The sequence below is a fragment of the Electrophorus electricus genome, chromosome 15 (genome assembly GCF_013358815.1).
Source record: "Electrophorus electricus isolate fEleEle1 chromosome 15, fEleEle1.pri, whole genome shotgun sequence".
Classification (NCBI taxonomy): Eukaryota; Metazoa; Chordata; class Actinopteri; order Gymnotiformes; family Gymnotidae; genus Electrophorus; species Electrophorus electricus.
The window spans coordinates 98,308-116,170 of record NC_049549.1 but is presented as its reverse complement, the minus strand read 5'-3'; the positions used below and the strand labels follow the sequence as shown (position 1 = coordinate 116,170).

The window sequence follows — 17,863 nt, the reverse complement described above, 5'->3', positions numbered from 1 at the left end:
CTGTACGCAACTGAGCTCCATTTCACTCAGATCCACCATGACAAGGGTATAAATCATGATGCAACCCTACATCGATTCTCTGAGCCAACAATCCGATGACTTTTGATACCTCGAAATTTGGATCAAGGTGATTCGGTTCGATACTGGGGTTCATTTTAATGAACCCACAAATGCAAAAAAAATATAATTGAAACATTTTATTAGTAAATCTCAAATACAGTAGTCATAAGCAATAAACAACATCTCAGTAAATAAATACTGTGTACAATTAAGTAACACTGACCGTGAACTGAAGCATGGTAAACAGAGTAATAAGACTGCGAATCTCTACAGTAGTTAAACGTGTCTTCCAGTGATCTTTGAGAAGTTTTTCTTTAGGAAAGTTTTCTTCAGACAGGACACTGCGCATGGAATGATCAATGTCACTCGTGGTGCTAAAAACACACTCGGAAGGTACACCACTGCCGGTGTGTCTCGGCAAGGCCTGCCAGGAGAGAGAATACTGATGGATTTTCTACTGCTCCAACACCTTACCAGCTAGGTTCAAAGATGCAGACTGTCTGTACTTGACAATTTCTGCATGGGCTAGCTCTCTGGAGGTTTTCATCGTATGGCTATGGTTCACAGTGCAGGTGTCACAAAAACATGTCTTTGGCTTCTTGAAAGCAGGATCATATTCTGAAGTAACACAGAGAGGCTTAATTATGCAGGGCAAAATAACTTTTTTAATCAGGTGCACACAACAAAAACAAAACAATATACACAAGTTCTTCAGTGCTCTCAGTCTGGGACACATTAGGATCAGTACTACGAGTCTGGTCACAGGAGGAGTGAGGTGTTTTCTCACCATATACCACCGTCTCACACTGTAGACAAGCGCATACACAAACACTTGCAGCCATTTTAGCAAACGTGGAATTAGCAATGTATGTTTTTCACACTTTTAAATAGGCACTATAAATAGGCAAAAAAAAGATATCTTACCATCAGCTGTTCAGCCTTTTGAATGAGACACTGGACAATTTCTTCTCATTTGCCTTCACCCAGAAGAGGCGGCTTTTTGGGGTCAAATCCGGGGTCTGAGGCGGCCGCTTTCTGTAGGACCACCTGCACATCCACACACCGCAGTTCGGGTTTCATTGCCATAGTTTGCTTCATTTCTGTGATCCTCCGCAACTCTGAATTGACAAAATAATCTATCTTGAAGTGAGCCAATGACAGAGAGTGGACTGCTCTTCCTAACACAGAACGGCAATGCCAGCCTTCACTGGTCTGAGTAGCCCGACCGTTTCTTCAGCGGTAGTGACGTCATTTTCACTGCATGGGTGCACATCACTTGTACCGTTTCTTAGTTTTGCGTTCACTGCTTCAGTGTGTTCACTGTTTGCGCAAACATGTCGAGCCAATTACTACAGCAAGCTAAAACAGGATGTTTTAGCTCGTGTTTCGAAGTCCAAATAGCTTCTGCCTGTCCTTTAAATCTGCGGGAGCTACTGTGGCGTGTTGGAAAAGTCTCCGAAGCAGTGGAATTTGCCCCAAGAGCCATACTGCACCAGTACAGCTCAGGCCTTTTGGTGTCGCTGGGTTAATGGTATGCGTGAAGCATGTAGTGTGTGGATAAAATCACCTTTTACCTGGCAAAAGGAAAACGTCGTTGCCGTTATCGGTAACCGGAGCAGATTTTTGTCTCATATATTCCTCAGCTGCTCCCCTCAACACTGCCCCAATACTGACCCCGGTGCGCGTGTCGTTCCAAATATGCGTTTGAAGAATCTAATTCTTCCTCAGCCAGTCAGCGTCAATGACACAGCAGGTCATCGTTAGTCGCTCGGGAGCGACGTCTAGCCGTGTGGTGTAAGCTCCGCTCGGCTCATGTCCATTAGCTTGCATTTAACGTCACCCCGCGCATCGCTGTGCGGCTTTCACTGAAGCGTTGTGGAGAGGATGTAACGTTTTGGCACCGGTGTGTGCAGCAGTTCACAGAAAGCCTTCCTTTCCCACTACACTGCAGGGCCTCATATCCTTGCAAATTAAACAGGAACACGGCAGATGGAATGCTCATCGCTCTTCTGGAAGCGTGGGTCAGTGTTTGAGGAGAAAAGGTGGTCAATGACATGAGTGTGGGAGTATCACATATACATTCTTTGCAAAGCTCTTTTCTGTCTGTCCGTTTAGTTCCCTAAACCGAAACGTTACCACACATGATTTGTCACCTGCGGGAGAGTGTAAAACTTAATTTTCTTGCCTGTTGTGACAACTGTCAGATTTGCTGCTGCATCGTTAGACGCTGTAATGTGAACACAAGCAGGGCTTTGTTTGGCAGGCTGCAGCCAACTTACATTGTATGCTGCCACCTACAGAGTAGGAACATACATGGCTAGATCATGGATAAATCATGGATAAATCACAGATAAATCATGGATAAACGTCAGAACAGGTGGGAAAATAAACATGCAGGCATTGATGTTTATGCGGCACATCGATGACAACGGATCATTGGTTATTTGGTCGATGCACTGGTACAGATTGATGGCCATCACACGCCCCCCCGCCTGTCGGAGTCAAACATAGATTTCACACCCCAACCGAGTTTTTTGACAATGAATCTGCACACCGCATTCTGCTGTGTATAAACAATAGAGCGTACACATCGCCTGCTGCAACACCCTCACCCACCCCCCACCGGCCTCAGGTCCGTACTAAGATGAGCTGTCAAGGGTTCTGTCTCTCAGCCTTGGGGCTGCCGATCGCTTGTGCCATCCCACGCCCATCAGCTGCACCCTTCTCCCCGCCCCCGGGCCCGTCACAGCGCCAACGAGTGGAGAGATTGATGAGGCAGTGGCGCGCGCAGACAGAGAAGATAAAAATGCAAGCTGCGGGGCTGTTACCACCAAAGGAAAGAAACAAACAACAAAAGAACAGGCTCTTCTGAGAGGACATTTCTCCTAGGTTACTGCACTCTGACATCACAGGTGCGCGCCGCATACTTTATGAAGCTCGGCGAGAGGTGTGGTGGAAAGAAACCTTTTTTTCTTTCTTTCATTTTTGTAATCTAATGAGTGTAATATTACTAGCACCTCCACAAGTAGGCTTGACTCTCGGTTGCAGACCCATCTTATGGAGAAAGACCCAGAAGAGCGACAATACGCTGAAACTGTTCCCAAAATTGACATGCATTTCCTTCCAAATGTATATGCATTAATCTCTCTGCTTCTGTTTTGTGCAAGCGTCAGCTTTTACTACAGTACATGCTGTTTTGGGGAATATCTGTGATTTTTCATAGTCAGAAATAAGGGAATCATGTATGGTTTAGCCCAAGTATCAAACAGGTCTGACAGGGTGCTGATGGATAGCACACCTCTGCAGGAGAAGAGATTTCATTTGCATGTTTCTGTTGTGCTCACACGCCCATGAATATTTGGCAGTGCCATTTTAATATTAGATTTACTCCAGGGATGCTGGTCACTCCGGGGATACTGGTCACTCCAGGCGTCAGTTTGACGCCGTTTCCAGAGGACGCAGATGCAGTTGCTCTGGAACTCCACTTTTCCAAAGATTAAAGCATTTTCAGCTTTAGAACCATAAAGGGGTCAGTCTTGGAGGATTTAACCGAAGTCCACTGAAGTCATTCAAAGAGCTGTGGGGGATTTAGTGACCCCACCTTCAACACTCAGCCTGCATTTAAAGCTGTTTATCGATGGGTTCGATAAGGCTCAACCTCTGTTAGCCCGGACCAGGAGTCTGAGCACATGCCTGGGAGTGAGGCTCAGGGTTGGGCCCGGCCGGGGGCAGCGGGCAGACAGGCGTGATGTACGGCCCGACGCCAGCAGCTCCTGCTGCCATTAATCTCAACAGGTGATCAGTGCGTAACGCGTGGGAGACAAAGATCCTCGCCAGCGTCACCCCGAACACGCCTCGGCTTCCTGCCAAGAGCGAGCAGGATGACTATTCTTGAGGAATACAAGAGCGGGTTCGGCTGATCTAAGATCAGACTTCTCACTTTTGTCGTCGGTCCTGTTTTTGTACTCGCAATGAGTTCTCGCACTGTATAGCAACTCGGCATACTGTGCGTGTGTTTTGCACGGGTGTTACAGGATAACCAGTGAGCAGTGAAGAATTGTGAATTCTTGAATTCAAAAGGTTAAACCTGCCAAAAAATAAAGACCAAATTTACAAGCTTCCAAACGTATTCGTAGTCTTCCGAGGCACAGCGCTGCGACACCATGGAATGCCAACTAGACGATGGCGAATGACACAAGTGTCTTAGCCCATAGGGGTCTCCATGGTGATCCGATCAGGGCCTCTGGGGACTGAAAGAGCCCCAGACAGAGTCTCACCCTAAAGGTGAAAGGTCACCGCTGCGCTTTCCTTGTGTAATTGTAACATTTCCCGAGGGCGGGTCATATCAGCGGCAGCATGTTCCATCACGCCTCTGCCCGTTTATTTGGTCGAGAAGACATGCGTGCCAATCAAAGCAGCTCCATTACATTTAACTGGCGCGTTTTAGGTCAAGAGAGCTTTTTTTTTTTTTTTACCCCGCAAGGGCAAAATTCTATTTAAAACTAATACCATTTCAAAATTTCAAATGGTAATCTCTCAGTATATTTCACCATGATTGGACCATCATAACACAATAAAACTAGGAAATTGTATGTCCAGGGGGGTTCCACATAGCCTGTGGTCTCTAAGGGACAATTGCCAAAATAATGTTCTTTCTCTGACAATAGCTTATATGAAATAGCCTCCATTAAAAAAAAAGAGGTACATATTAACTATTAAGTCACTTACTCTCTCAAGGTCATCAAGACCCGGCTCTCAACCAACAGCTATTCACATTTGTTGAGCATTATAGCCTTTCTTTTCATTTATATGGAAATAACGATCACTAGCGTTCCCAATGAAGGAGGAGGGGAAAAAGAATTTGCCATCCTCATGCAGGGCGGCCTGTGCAAGAGTTAATGGGGCTTGCACTCCAATGCACAGTTCCCCTGGGTACACATCCCCCACAATGCAGTGCAGCACTGCCCGAGTGCTACTGCGTTCATGAGCTGCCATAATGTTTCATGAGGCTCGCTACTGATGAGCATGAGCGGGTCTGCACGCTTGCATGGCTCAATGATGTCTCCGAAACTTAATGAAGGCAGACAAAAAATATCAGGGCTAAGTAGTCTCTTGTAAATATGCCCACAGGCTCAAGTGTGAGTGGGTTATGTTTCCTTCTGTGTAGTCCTTATGGGATTTTACTATCAGGGACAATGACCAATGCCCATAAACTGGTTGTGGTGCAGAGAGACTAGCCCTGTACCAACACCCATAAACAGGGAGTGATACAGAGAGACTAGCCCTGTACCAACACCCATAAACAGAGTGATACAGAGACACTAGCCCTGTACCAACACCCATAAACAGAGTGATACAGAGACACTAGCCCTGTACCAACACCCATAAACAGAGTGATACAGAGACACTAGCCCTGTACCAACACCCATAAACAGAGTGATACAGAGAGACTAGCCCTGTACCAACACCTATAAACAGGGAGTGATACAGAGACTACTTTTGCAGTCACTTGTAGGAACAGGACATGAGAGGGAAGGATGTTTTACGTTCTGCTATATCAAATGTAATACTGATAAAAAAAACTATGCACCTGGCAAGTGTATCATTTCTTAGACCAGAGTGATCCGGTGTAGTCTAGCACTTCGGCCTCCTTTCTAAGCAGGTGGAGCTGATTTTTTTTCCTGCAGCCAGCTGCTGTCTGCCCTTTAGTGCTTCTTCCTGTGTCCTGCACCTGCTCACGGTGGACAGATTATCTTTATCTTGGTTTGAGCCAGAGTCCCGATCTGTGCAGATCTGGTGATCACACTCAAATGCCAGGTAAAGGGAGAGTCCAGATCTCAGTTATCAGACTCAATCCCTGAAATCCCTCAATCTCTGAAAGAATTCAGAGTCAAATCCCAACAAACGAGTCCAAATCCTGTTTATCAGACTACTCCATCAATCCTGATTCAGTGAGATTAATGACAAAGGTTAATATGGCAGGATGTTCCAAGCAAAACAGTAAAGAGTGTTGTGCTACAATAAAGAGATATCTTCATAAGTAGTACTACCTTAGACTTTTTAAAACCCCTGATAATAATGCAAAATATACAAACTTACAGTGGAAGTCTGAAGATCTTCTGGAAATAAAGCGTTACAAAGAGGAAAAAATATATATATATATATATAATTTTTTTACATTTATTTATTAACCTACACCTGAATAGGTGGAAAGAAAATTAAAAATGAAGCTGCACAATATTCCAAACGTACGCCCTCATCTGAGAAACCCGGAGGTTCAGACATGTACGGCGGAGGAAATGGCACACTGGTCCTTCTGGATCATCTGACAGCGGCAAACTGATGAACTGCAAATAAGATTCTTAACTGCACTGATCCAAAGAAACGCCTCAGAGGTCACCTGCAGTAGGACAGTCACCCGAGACACGCAGCTCTGTGTGCCACAGGCCCAAAAACTAGGACGCTAATGACTGACAAGGTCAGTGACCCGGGGTGAACCCCCCTGAAAAGGAATTTCTCTTACCAAAGACTACAAACAACAGCCTCAGTCAAAAAACCTTGTCATTGTCCACACACCAAGATCATCACCCCTGGAAAATCATCTTCCCAGTTAATCCAAGTGTGATCTTGGATTATGATGGTCTTTTTTGTACATTTGTGTGGTTTTTTTCTGGTGCCTGTCCACCTGTTTTGTTTCAACCACCTGACACACACACAGTTTTGTTTTGGTTATCAATCCATCTATAATTATTGTTATTTTTATATTATTGTTTTTATTAGTTTTATAGATTTATTAAAATTGATCATATTTCGCTTTTTCAGTTTCAGAAATAAAACTGTTTTAACAATCCGCCACTAGAGGGCCTCAGAGATCTGAATTTTATTGACAATGTGAGCCTCGCTTGACAAAAACCCGAGTTTATAAAAATGTCATGCCTCAGTTCTATGCGGCATACTTTCAACATTTTGCTACTGTATTGATATTAAAGCTCGGTGACCTTGTACACTGCCACCGAGGTTTAATTTTTTTCATTCTTTTAGGTCTTGTGTTAGGGGTAGACATTACCACATTCTTGGCAGTTGGCAGCAGTTAGCACATTCTTGGCAGCTGCCATCGGTTGTCTATGTTCTCATTGGTCTCACATTGAGACTGTGACCTCAGGAAATTAAAAGGGGGTAAAATGATGGGATTTAAGGAGACACTTTCCTCATGAGCAGAAAGCTGGATGACATTCTGTTGCCAAGCGTCCGATAGTGGGCGAGACACACAGCCTATCAGAGTCACGTCGCTGACCACCTGCACTCTCCCGTAAGCTCTTAAAAACACTCATGTCTTCTTGGCCAAGTCGAGCTGTCTGTCCTGCCCTCAATATCTATCTGTAATTATAAAGACAAAGATGTACTACTAAAGCGCCTGGCACAGCTGGCACAGTGTAGCCTGGTAAACACCCTCCAAAATCACGTATGAACGATCACTAGCTGCCTTTACTCTGTAGTGAAGTCTCTGTGATTATGTGCATGGCCCCTGTAAATGATCCCTATAAAGTCAGCAACACGACAAAGCACGGTGTAGTTGTACACTGACGAACATAGAATATATAATGCCATAGACAGGGAACTATAAATGAGTTAGAGCAACGCATAACACTTGATCAGAGAAGACCTAATATAATTTACACGTTAACAGTGTAAAAACTGCAAAACTACAACAGGAATGTTGACATTGTTTGAAACTTTTAAACAACTTTTTTTTTTTTATGTTTGGCGAGCTACATGGGATGTCATTGCACAGGGACGACGCACTAAATTAGCCAGCACAAGGTGGGTCCCTGCGGGGTCCTGTAAAACCAGCGCAAAGCTCCAGGCTGTCCCACTACACCACAAAGCTGGCCGGGTCAGGTCTCTGCGCGCAAGCCACTCCACTCTACTCCCACAGATGGCCACTTATCGGAAATCAGAAAATAACTCCCGTCAGCAGTGATTTAGTAAATATGACCCCTGACTTGCAGAGAAATGGAATAAAAAGGTCCATTTTATGATGACAAACGGTCTTTGTTTACCCGTTCCACCTTTCTATTGCGAGGGAGGGGGATATTTTTTTTTTTTTTAGCTGAAATGCATCGACTCTATAAAGCCATCAGTGCCCGAAAAACACATTGAAAAATGTCTTTCTCCAGCATTAATAACTCAAAAGCACTACACTTTACAAATTGACCTGTGGCACGCGTTAGATGCAGGCCGGCTGTATTTCACTGGTTTGTTTTCGATTGCCATTGCTCAGCAGTTTCTGCCCCTAATATCAATCAAGCCTTCCATTTATTTCAGAGAGAGCGCGGAAGGGCAGCTATCTAATGGACAACAGCGAGCAATTTCCATGATGAATCCAGAAAACCACGCGGAAGATGAGTTATAGAATGCCTGCCTTGGGATTTACTCTGCGGTACCTGTGCAGTCTGACATATTGTACAACTCTTCCCAAAAAACTAATTTATATGATGAATCTTTTTGCCATGGTGTATTGTTCTTTTCTTATAAAAAACAGGGTATTAGTGAACTCATTCTGGACCAGACATGAAAGCTCTTTAAATGTAATAAGATTTCTTTGTAATCACCAATATGGCATTAAAATGCCGGAGCATGAAAAACCATTCTAGTCAAAAATGATCATTAACTGTAAAGTGTGTTTGGAAAATTGCCAACCTAAAACAAAACAACACTACCAAAAAACAAACAAACAAAACCTAACAATAACAACAACAAAATAAAGATCCATCCCCAATTAGACCACATTTTCCTGTCTGTACCTCGGCAACCTGGCTAAAAGTATGTTTCCTGTCAGAACCATGAGAACAGCCATCTTACCTTAACGGTGTGCCAACCCCCAGGTGAAGACGTCAGAGGGACACCCAAAGGCAGATGAACAGATTGATGAGACCCACACAAAGTCCCAGCCACAACACTGCCCCCTGGTGTCCTTTATTAATGCGGCAGGCACCCAGGCCGCATGCAGACCCAGTTTTCACGTTACATTACATAAAATAGTGATGATTTTGTTGGACTATCCACTTATGCTTCGTGGTGGTTAATATTTCAATCACAATAAGCACAATATTGTGGATACAATACATACAGGTTTGCGCTGAAAATTTGCTTAAAGCATTAAATGACCTATCGCAATCATCCAGGTAAGAGTGGATACAGGTTATTCAGTTTATATATATATATATATATATATATATATATATATATATATATATATATATATATATATATATATATATAGCATCTGGCATATTAAGGAAATGTTAATGAGATAGAAACAGCTGTCCATACACCTCAGAGAGCAAGAAGGAGGGAGAGAGAGAGAGGGAGGGAGCGAGAGGGAGAGAGAGAGAGAGAGAGAGAGGGAGGGAGAGAGAGAGAGAGGCAGAGAGAGCGAGAGAAGGGGACAACACAGTGCAAAAGCGTAAGACTGAGTATGAGTGTGTGTGTGTGTGTGTGTGTGTGTGTGTTTCTCAGGGACCTGGGGAGTAAGTGCATCTGGAAGGACAGCTGTTTGCAGTGTAGCAGGGTGTACTGATCACACAGAGCTGAGATAAATCACAAGTTATGCAGCATTACGGACTCTGCAAGGGCTCGGGTGACAGTGCAGGTCGTAGCGGGTGGATATGAATCACTAAAGCAGCCACATACTAATACATTCATGCCCCACATAAAGGTATGCGAGAGCTCCACAACACTGATTTGTATGTAAATGAAAAAAAAAAAAAGATATGCAACCAAAAAGATGTTGCATTAAAATTGCTACAGTTTTAATATTTTTTATATTTGTGACTACAGAGCTGTTATGGGGGTAATTATGGTGTTACCCATAGTTCCTTGAGAAGCCCATTTCAATTTACACATCAAAGCATACTTAATAGGGGTGAACCACACTGCCAGATATCCCTCCTCGATCTACAACACATCAATCATTTTGTAAACATTACCTGCAAGATGTTCAAGGGTACGACTCAGGTTCCTGTGAGTAGTAAACTAATGCATGCAGTGCACTGTGAAGAATGAAATGCTTTGTTTTCCTACCCTGAGACAAAAGCACTTAGACCGTCCCTGCACACTCAGGAGTGCCTGCTACAGCTGCAACCCGAGTCCTCACCACCAAGGAGGCAGCGGGGTCGGAAACGAAGACTGATGTGTGGCAACGCAGTCACAGTGAACGCTGGAATCCAGCCGCAGCTGAACGGGGGTGGGGGGGGGCACTGTTGTGCCTGCCAGTGGATTGCTGATATCCCGAAAGGTCACGGGAACGAACAGGCAAGAGTGGTTTGGCAGATCCTCCAGTATTACGGTGTGGTCTCTTCTTTTTTTTTGCCCCCATCAAAAACCATTTGTTTCCTCATTGCCTATTTCCAGTGTAATTTACCACCCTCATGAAAAGTGAAGTTTGGAAATAGCACAGTGGACACTTATGGCCTTGTGTCCTGCCACACTGGCCTGGGATCAGTAATAAATCTCCGCCTTCTGCAACCACACGGCAAAGGACTACAGTAGCCGCTGCTCATGTTAAAGTGGGTGTATTAGTCCCCGTTCATTTCTCCAGAACCAAGTTAGAATGGTAAAAGAGATAGGCATAATGTATCTTAATGTATTGTATTGTTTATTTGGGTAAGTAAAAAAAATAAAATAAAATAAATCAAACACTGTCTAAATAATGGAACTGAAAATGATTAAATTACTTTGCAGTTTTGTGATGAGCACAGCTCGTCTGCACACGGGTTGTGGTTTTAGTGGGTAATGTCGTCTGCCATCTTGGCCCTTTCTCATCTCTGTCCAGTAGATCTCTGTTTGGCACATGCCAGAGTTGGGCCACATTAATCAGCCAGCCTTGCATGCGTGCTGAATGTCAATGCTCTGCACCATCACTCTCCATCCGCTCGGCTCCAACCAGCAGGGCATTAACCTTCTGCATTCCTTATTCCCAAAGACTTGGCAATGAAAGGAAGGGTAGAACTTCTCAGATTGTTTTCTGCTTGGGCTGACTGAGTGAGTGTGGCTTGGTGTGTGTGTGTGTGTGTGTGTGGTGTGTGATTCCCGGCCCTGCTATAAATATGCCGCAGGGGGAGGAGGGAGTGAACAGTGAGGCTGACAGGAGAGGGCAACATGGCCTTGTCTCCCTGGGAGACGCCAGTTAAAACTGGACCCCCAAACCCATAGTTTCCTACTCCGCTTCAGAGGTGCATGAGTGGTGACCCATGTCAGATATGTGCAGGTGCTCAAGAATGTGTTCTCCTAATGTACCCCAGTACACTTATGAATACACAGGAATTCCTTACAGCTGTGGTCTCACATCATTTAGACACCCAAAGTCACTGAAGCATTTGAGTCAGTGATGGTCATTTATTTACACAGGCACATTATAGACGGAATTCAATGTGGCCTTAATAAACAATACACAATAAACAGAATACGAAATACAAATCACCATGGCCACTTACCATCATTTACCACAAACTGGTGGACACAAACTGGCATATAAAAAGCATATCCAACATTTAACATCCAACATCCAATGCAGGAGACCTGTGGGTTTCAAAACGTCAGGTTCTTTGAAAAAAGCACACGTGCAAAAACGGCAATAGTTTGCATGGTTGTGGAGCAAAGTCACACACAAACCACAAAACACTCAGACCCAGCTGACAGTGGCCAGCGATTCAGAAGCTTGTCCCCTCATAGAGACATATGGTAAGAGGAAAGAGCCAGACACATACCTTGGCCTTGGGCTTGTGAAAACGCAAGCAACAGAGTCCATGGGAGAAGGAGAAGCTGGCAGGGGGTCCATAGCACCATTGGACACTGAAAGTCAAATAAGAAGTTAACTGGCATTTTTAAATGGCAGGAACCGAAGAGAGAGAGCATAACATTTATAATAGCTGAACATAAACAGTGTGGTAAGGTGTTAACCTGAGAAAAGGCCTTCGAATAGTCCTGTAAGGTGCACCTGATGTCTTTACTGACTCACAGATCGTTATTATGTGGGGAAAACCCTCAGCTGTAACGCGTCTTTACTTCACGAGCACATCTGGGGGGCGAGTCCTGAATATGCGACTAAACCAAGCACGTGGGTTAATAGCTGACTATGCGATGCTTATTTTCCAACACAGAAACAGAAACACTTGTGGGGTTTTATTTTCGTAGTATTCGAAAATGATCAGATGCTGGCTGGGTTTCTCGAGCCAAAATCAAAAAGGTCCTAACTGGTGTGTAAACATCAGGTTCCTTGGGGCCAAGGGCACGCCCTCATGCAGCACGTGAGGTGTACGATGAGAATTATTTGAGGTGCAGAGTCCCACCTAGTTTGTATGCCACAGATGTACACTTTACGTCAGATCCTGTTAACTTTTGAAAAAGAAAGATGGTGTAAGTGAACATTGCTGATGTGGATGTAATGTAGATATCGAGTCATTGTTTTTTTACTGACAATTTTATTTTGTAGGTGTAGTTATAGTTTATAGCCCATCTGGTGCAGTGCACAATGTGTGACCTCCATCTCTTCATCGGCAGTCAGTTTCTCTGCACGGGCTGTTGTTGGCAGTGTTGGCAGCCTATTCTTGGACGGCGGACAACTCTCGACCCAGTAGTGACACTGACATATGTAAAATCTCTACACAGCAGCTCAGCTGTGCTCGGTATACTTAGCCAGCAGAACACCCACCGCCGCGCCGCTATCATGTCGGTATCACAGCTGTGTGTGATGTGCCGTTGTCCTGTGGTCCAGAACTAACCAGTGATGAACGGGGCAGAGGGTGGCTGACAAATTATGCACGGCAACAGATGGATTACAGTCTGTAATTGTACACCTATGAAATACACTCAGTAACTATAGTTGCAAGGAAGGCATTTCTTCTTCAAAAAAAATAATAATAATAATGGGCAGGCAGTGTTAAAAATGATGCAACTGTATTATTATCAGTCTTAATCAAAAATGAATGTAATGCTATACTATGTACAGCTAGGTCAGTCAGACAGAACATATTCAGCATGTGAAACAGCCAAGGTTGTTTTAATTCACTGAGTGTGCTGGCATTAAATATTAGCATTCATCTTGAGAGGCCCACTCTTTAAGCACAAAGCTTTTATGAACCAACAATTCATCAAAATTTAATATGTGCGTTCCGGCACGAAATTTATGTAGTTATCATTATGCTTAATGAAGTATTATTTCTCCATGATGTGAGCAAATAAAAAAATATCCAGCAGATATAAATTGCAGTTTGAGTGCAGATCTAGAATATTTGGCATCCTAGAGTTATTGCTGGATACAAGAAGAGATGGAGGCTTTGGCACATAATACATGAGACTTTGCTCAGTGATATGTCAACCAATCCATAGCGACTCCCCACGCGTTTTCTGTGCTCATCATCTCATAGTCATTGCTGTCTCGCCTCCTGCATTGCAATCGCAGTATTGCATGCAGACCTGACATTCATGCACCAGTTGTTTTTTGCTGCAGAACCTATTTATCTTTTCTGCTAATGCAAAGCACTGTCTAGTCTGTAAAGCAACCTTAACAGTTTCTCATTACAGTTGTCCAATATGTTCAAGTTCAGACCAGTAGCCATTGCAGATAACCTGGCCAGTTCACTAATTGCCTTCACTCACTCTGGCACTTCACAAGGATCCGTGCAGAGGTTTAAAAAAAAGAAAAAAGAAAATCAATACACTTCCATTTTACATCACACCCATTTATTACTCCATCAATACACTCTTGGCTGGAATTAAATACACAGGCATTCCCATAGGCGCCTAAATCATGTCATAATGCAGCAATGCTGAGATTGGAGAAAAAGTATGACTGGCAGGTAGTCTTAATGCACAAACAGCTATTAAAATTACGCAGCCATCTTAGGGAATTTTGAAGATCCTGTTTCAGAATCTTTTATAGTGGTTGTATAGTGGATGGATGGCTCCAAGTAAGTATTAGAAACCACCATCACCAAAGCATGTTGCATATTAATTCTTTCAAAAAGGTCTAAAAATGTATGTTTACATTTTAAACTGACATATTACTCATACAGATGTTATGAAGACTTTAAATGTGATAAACCTTGTACCTTTTGCTGCAAACAGAAAAGGTTTTGCTGCTCAGTTTGTGCTCCCAGTAAGGGTTATCAACAATCCTATAACCCTGATCAATGAGTCCATCAACATTCAGCCCCAGTCCAGAACAGATAGCCGTGGTCAGTGAGTTTGCTAAGAGGCGATTCTATTGCTGGCCCCAGGCCCAGTGCCAACAGATTGGAGTGGCACAGCTTTCCATAACCAGCTCTAGCATTGTTCATAGCTTCTCCCAGTTCTTCTGTCTGCCGCCCTCTGGATCCACGCGTACTGTGCCACTCAAACACCACAACTTGTTCGAGATCAGTGAATGCTGCTCTGTTCTGGTAACATCATTGCGCTGCTCTAAACACGGCCACTTTTGTGTTGACACTTGCGCTATGCAGAAACGGCATGCAGCTAGATGAGCGCTGTCCAGGGTCCTGAATCTTCAGTGGCTTTGATGCTATTGACGTGGAGAAGAGCCCAGACAGTCACGTGACTGTGTAAATATAATTGTGCAGGGGCTTTTGTCATAAAAAGGAAAATAAGCCAAAGATTCAACAAAAATGGTCTCAAGTTTGATTGGCTCCTGCCAAACCAACAAGCATTTGGATCTTTCTTTCCCCAGAGAGAGCCGTGGGGTGGTAATGTGTCACAAGCTAATCATGCCCTCGATTATAAAAGGTACCACATGGAGTGAACACTTGTTAATCAGTGCATGATTACATCCAAGTTTTAAAACGAGTTCATTTTCCTCTTGAATCTTGAGTCTGACATTATACACTTGGCATAAATGGAGACAGTCAATTAACAAGCAACACAGAATGTTACATTTCCATATTTCACAGAACAATTGGCTTAGACGATCAAATAATTGATTGTTGTGAATCCTTATATTTAGCATGCAGATTCCTAAGCTCCTTTATTAGAAAAAAAAAGTGCCCTGTAGCTGCTGATCAGCTGTTATGTGGTTTAGAAGGTATTTTAAACAGCCCCTATGTTCAAAACTGATTTGGGACATCTTTCCACAGTTTTGTGCCCAGACTAATGTCTGGAAGGAGACTGGCTTTGTAAAATGTATCTTATTGATTTATTCCTGTGTTTTGGATCATTGTGATGTAACATTACCTGACCCCTCTTCGACTGTAGATCAGCAACAGATGCCCTTACATTCTACAGTACTATAGAATATCCTGATAAAACCTGGGATCCAGTAGAATATCCCAAAACTTGGAATTTATTGGTCACTGGGTGACTGCAGGCTGTCTGGGTCCCGATGGAGCAGAGCAACCCTACTCTATCATATTTCCTCCATGTTGCATCACACCTGGGACGACATTTTGGTTTTGGTACACAGCGTTTCATGCAATATAATTCTAAACACAGCACCACCTACATTTACCAAGAAGTTCTACTTTTCATTCAACTGTCCCGAGAACACTCTTCCAGTGGTACTATGGAACATGCAAGTGTTTTATAAAGGGTTTTGTTTTGTGCATCTGGCAGCCTCCCCTAAGCTCTTCATTGTTCAGTGTTTGGCTTATCGTGGTCTCATCAACACGGACATTTAAGTGCACGGGATGCTTGCAGCTTGTTAACAGTCAGTCACCTTAGGGTTCTTGGCCACGTGCACGGATTCTTTGTGTGACGCATTCTCCTGGGGAGAGTGGCAGTGGTGCTGAATTTCTTCCATTAGTAAGCCATCTGTCTGACTAATGGAGGTCCAAGTGCTTCGTAACTCTTTCAAGTCTTATGTGCTTCAACTGCGTTTCTTTGGAGGTCTTTTGAAATCTCTTCTGATCAATCGTGATCCGTTTTCTTTCCATTTTTGTGTGTACTTTGCAGGGCAAGACAGGTCAGGTCAAACTAACACATGAAGGGATGAAAATACATTGGAACTGATTGGATATATTTGTTTGAGGTTGAGATTGTTTAAATTATTTTTTCAGTCAAGATATGACAAAGTAAAATGCTATACGTTTTGTTAATTTGAACTCATTAGAGTAGTTAATTAAGTGAACATCAAAATCATTCATACAGAAAAAACTGATAATTCCAAACATAAACCTCTCACAACCATGGTGCAATATTATTATTATTATTATTATTATTATTATTATTATTATTATTATAGGTGAAGTCACATGTTTGAGGAGTGCATGTGAGAATGACCCATTGGATAACACCCTCTGTCCCTGTCAATAGTACTAATATACTAAAGATGTCTGTTTAGAACTCAGCAGTTGGTGCTCTCCTTTGAGAATATCCCACTGTCCTGTGGTGGTGTGTGAACCGCAGTTTGAAAAGATGCAGTGACTGGTAAGTGATGGGTCATAGAGGAGACGTGTTAGTCCTTATGCTTTCAGGTTGGTAGCAATCAAGTGATAAGAGAAGTTCAGATAGCATGTGTGAATGGCTATAATAATACTAGCCTCTGTGGTTGGGAATCTGATACTTGGCTACAGTGACAGTGATAAGGGAGAAATTTATATTTGCAGTTGGTGATAAAAAGATTTTTAAAATCTTTAAAATGTTTCAATTGTACAAGTTCTCAAAGTTTGTTGTTGTGGGTTTTTTTGTTTGTTTGTTTTTTTGTTTGTTTTTTTGTTTTGCTGGAACATTGTATTTCTTTAGATGTGACATAAAATAACAACGTTATAATCACCAGTGACTAATGACCTCAAAGAAGACTAGAAGACTAGAACTTCAGAGGAACCTTATAGGAACCTTACTTGAAAAGCTGTGGTAATTGATGGTGTAATGAGTTACAAATTTTGGATAAAAAAAATGCTGTCATTTTTGGTTAAAAAAAAACAAAAACAAAAAAAAACGAATGTTTGCAGTATTGGTACATAATACAGTATAATTATTTTCAACTCAGTCTACACAAGTTTTGTTTAGAAACATTTTGCAAATCATAGAACTGTGTCATACAATGATGGAACTGTTGCAGACTGATTTTAGGAAATGTACAAAGTGTTGGAAAGAGAGTTTGACTCTTCATTTAATTACATTACCTTTCTTAATATAATTTGTCACATGCAACTTAGTACTTAAGGCAATACCATTATTTCTAACTTACAATAACAGTAACTAGTTGCCTTTAAAGCAGAAGCTAATGTAAGATCAATACCAAATGATTTCTATTTTGCGTTTTTAAAAATAAATTACCATTTAAAACACAAAACCAAAAAGAAGTACAATTTGTATTAATTATCCCTCATAGAGCACAGGGTTCACATAGTTTTATGTTTGTTTAATTTTATTTCCTCCACACTAAAAATCATGCATGTGAGAACATGCTATTTTAACCCGTCCACAGGAGAGAGCAAGTTCCCACCGTGACTCCCAGCACATGTACCAGCCATGTGACTCCACACACACACACACACACACACACATACATATATATATATATATATATATATATATATATATATATACACACACACACTCTCATATTTACCTTACCTTGATTAGTGGTCTTTCACACCACAGGCTGATAAGTGCTGTATTTCCTGCTCCCGGGCCAGACAAGCTCTCCAAGTAGACTGCGCACAGTTGGAATTCCTGCGCTCCCCTCTCACATGCACAACTGGCAGAGCAGTCTGCTTTCTCTACCCAGGCACAGCCTGACTACAACACGAGGGAGTGAGCAAAAGAGAGGGAGAGAGAGGGGAGAGAGAAAAAGAGAGAGAGAGGGAGA

General features: G+C 42.7%; 1 long non-coding RNA gene across 2 annotated transcripts; it reads right to left on the bottom strand.

Moving 5' to 3' along the window:
• Nucleotides 1-1,065: 1,065 nt before the first annotated feature.
• LOC113586752 lies at nt 1,066-17,734 on the bottom strand. 2 transcript variants are annotated; one of them, XR_003411651.2, is made up of 3 exons: nt 17,629-17,734; nt 11,829-11,913; nt 1,066-1,107 (listed from the first exon to the last, which is right to left on the bottom strand). It is a non-coding gene; the product is annotated as an uncharacterized LOC113586752 (long non-coding RNA). The 2 variants fall into 2 exon arrangements; XR_003411650.2 differs by lacking the exon at nt 1,066-1,107 and adding an exon at nt 1,111-1,178.
• Between the last annotated feature and the right edge of the window lie 129 nt (nt 17,735-17,863).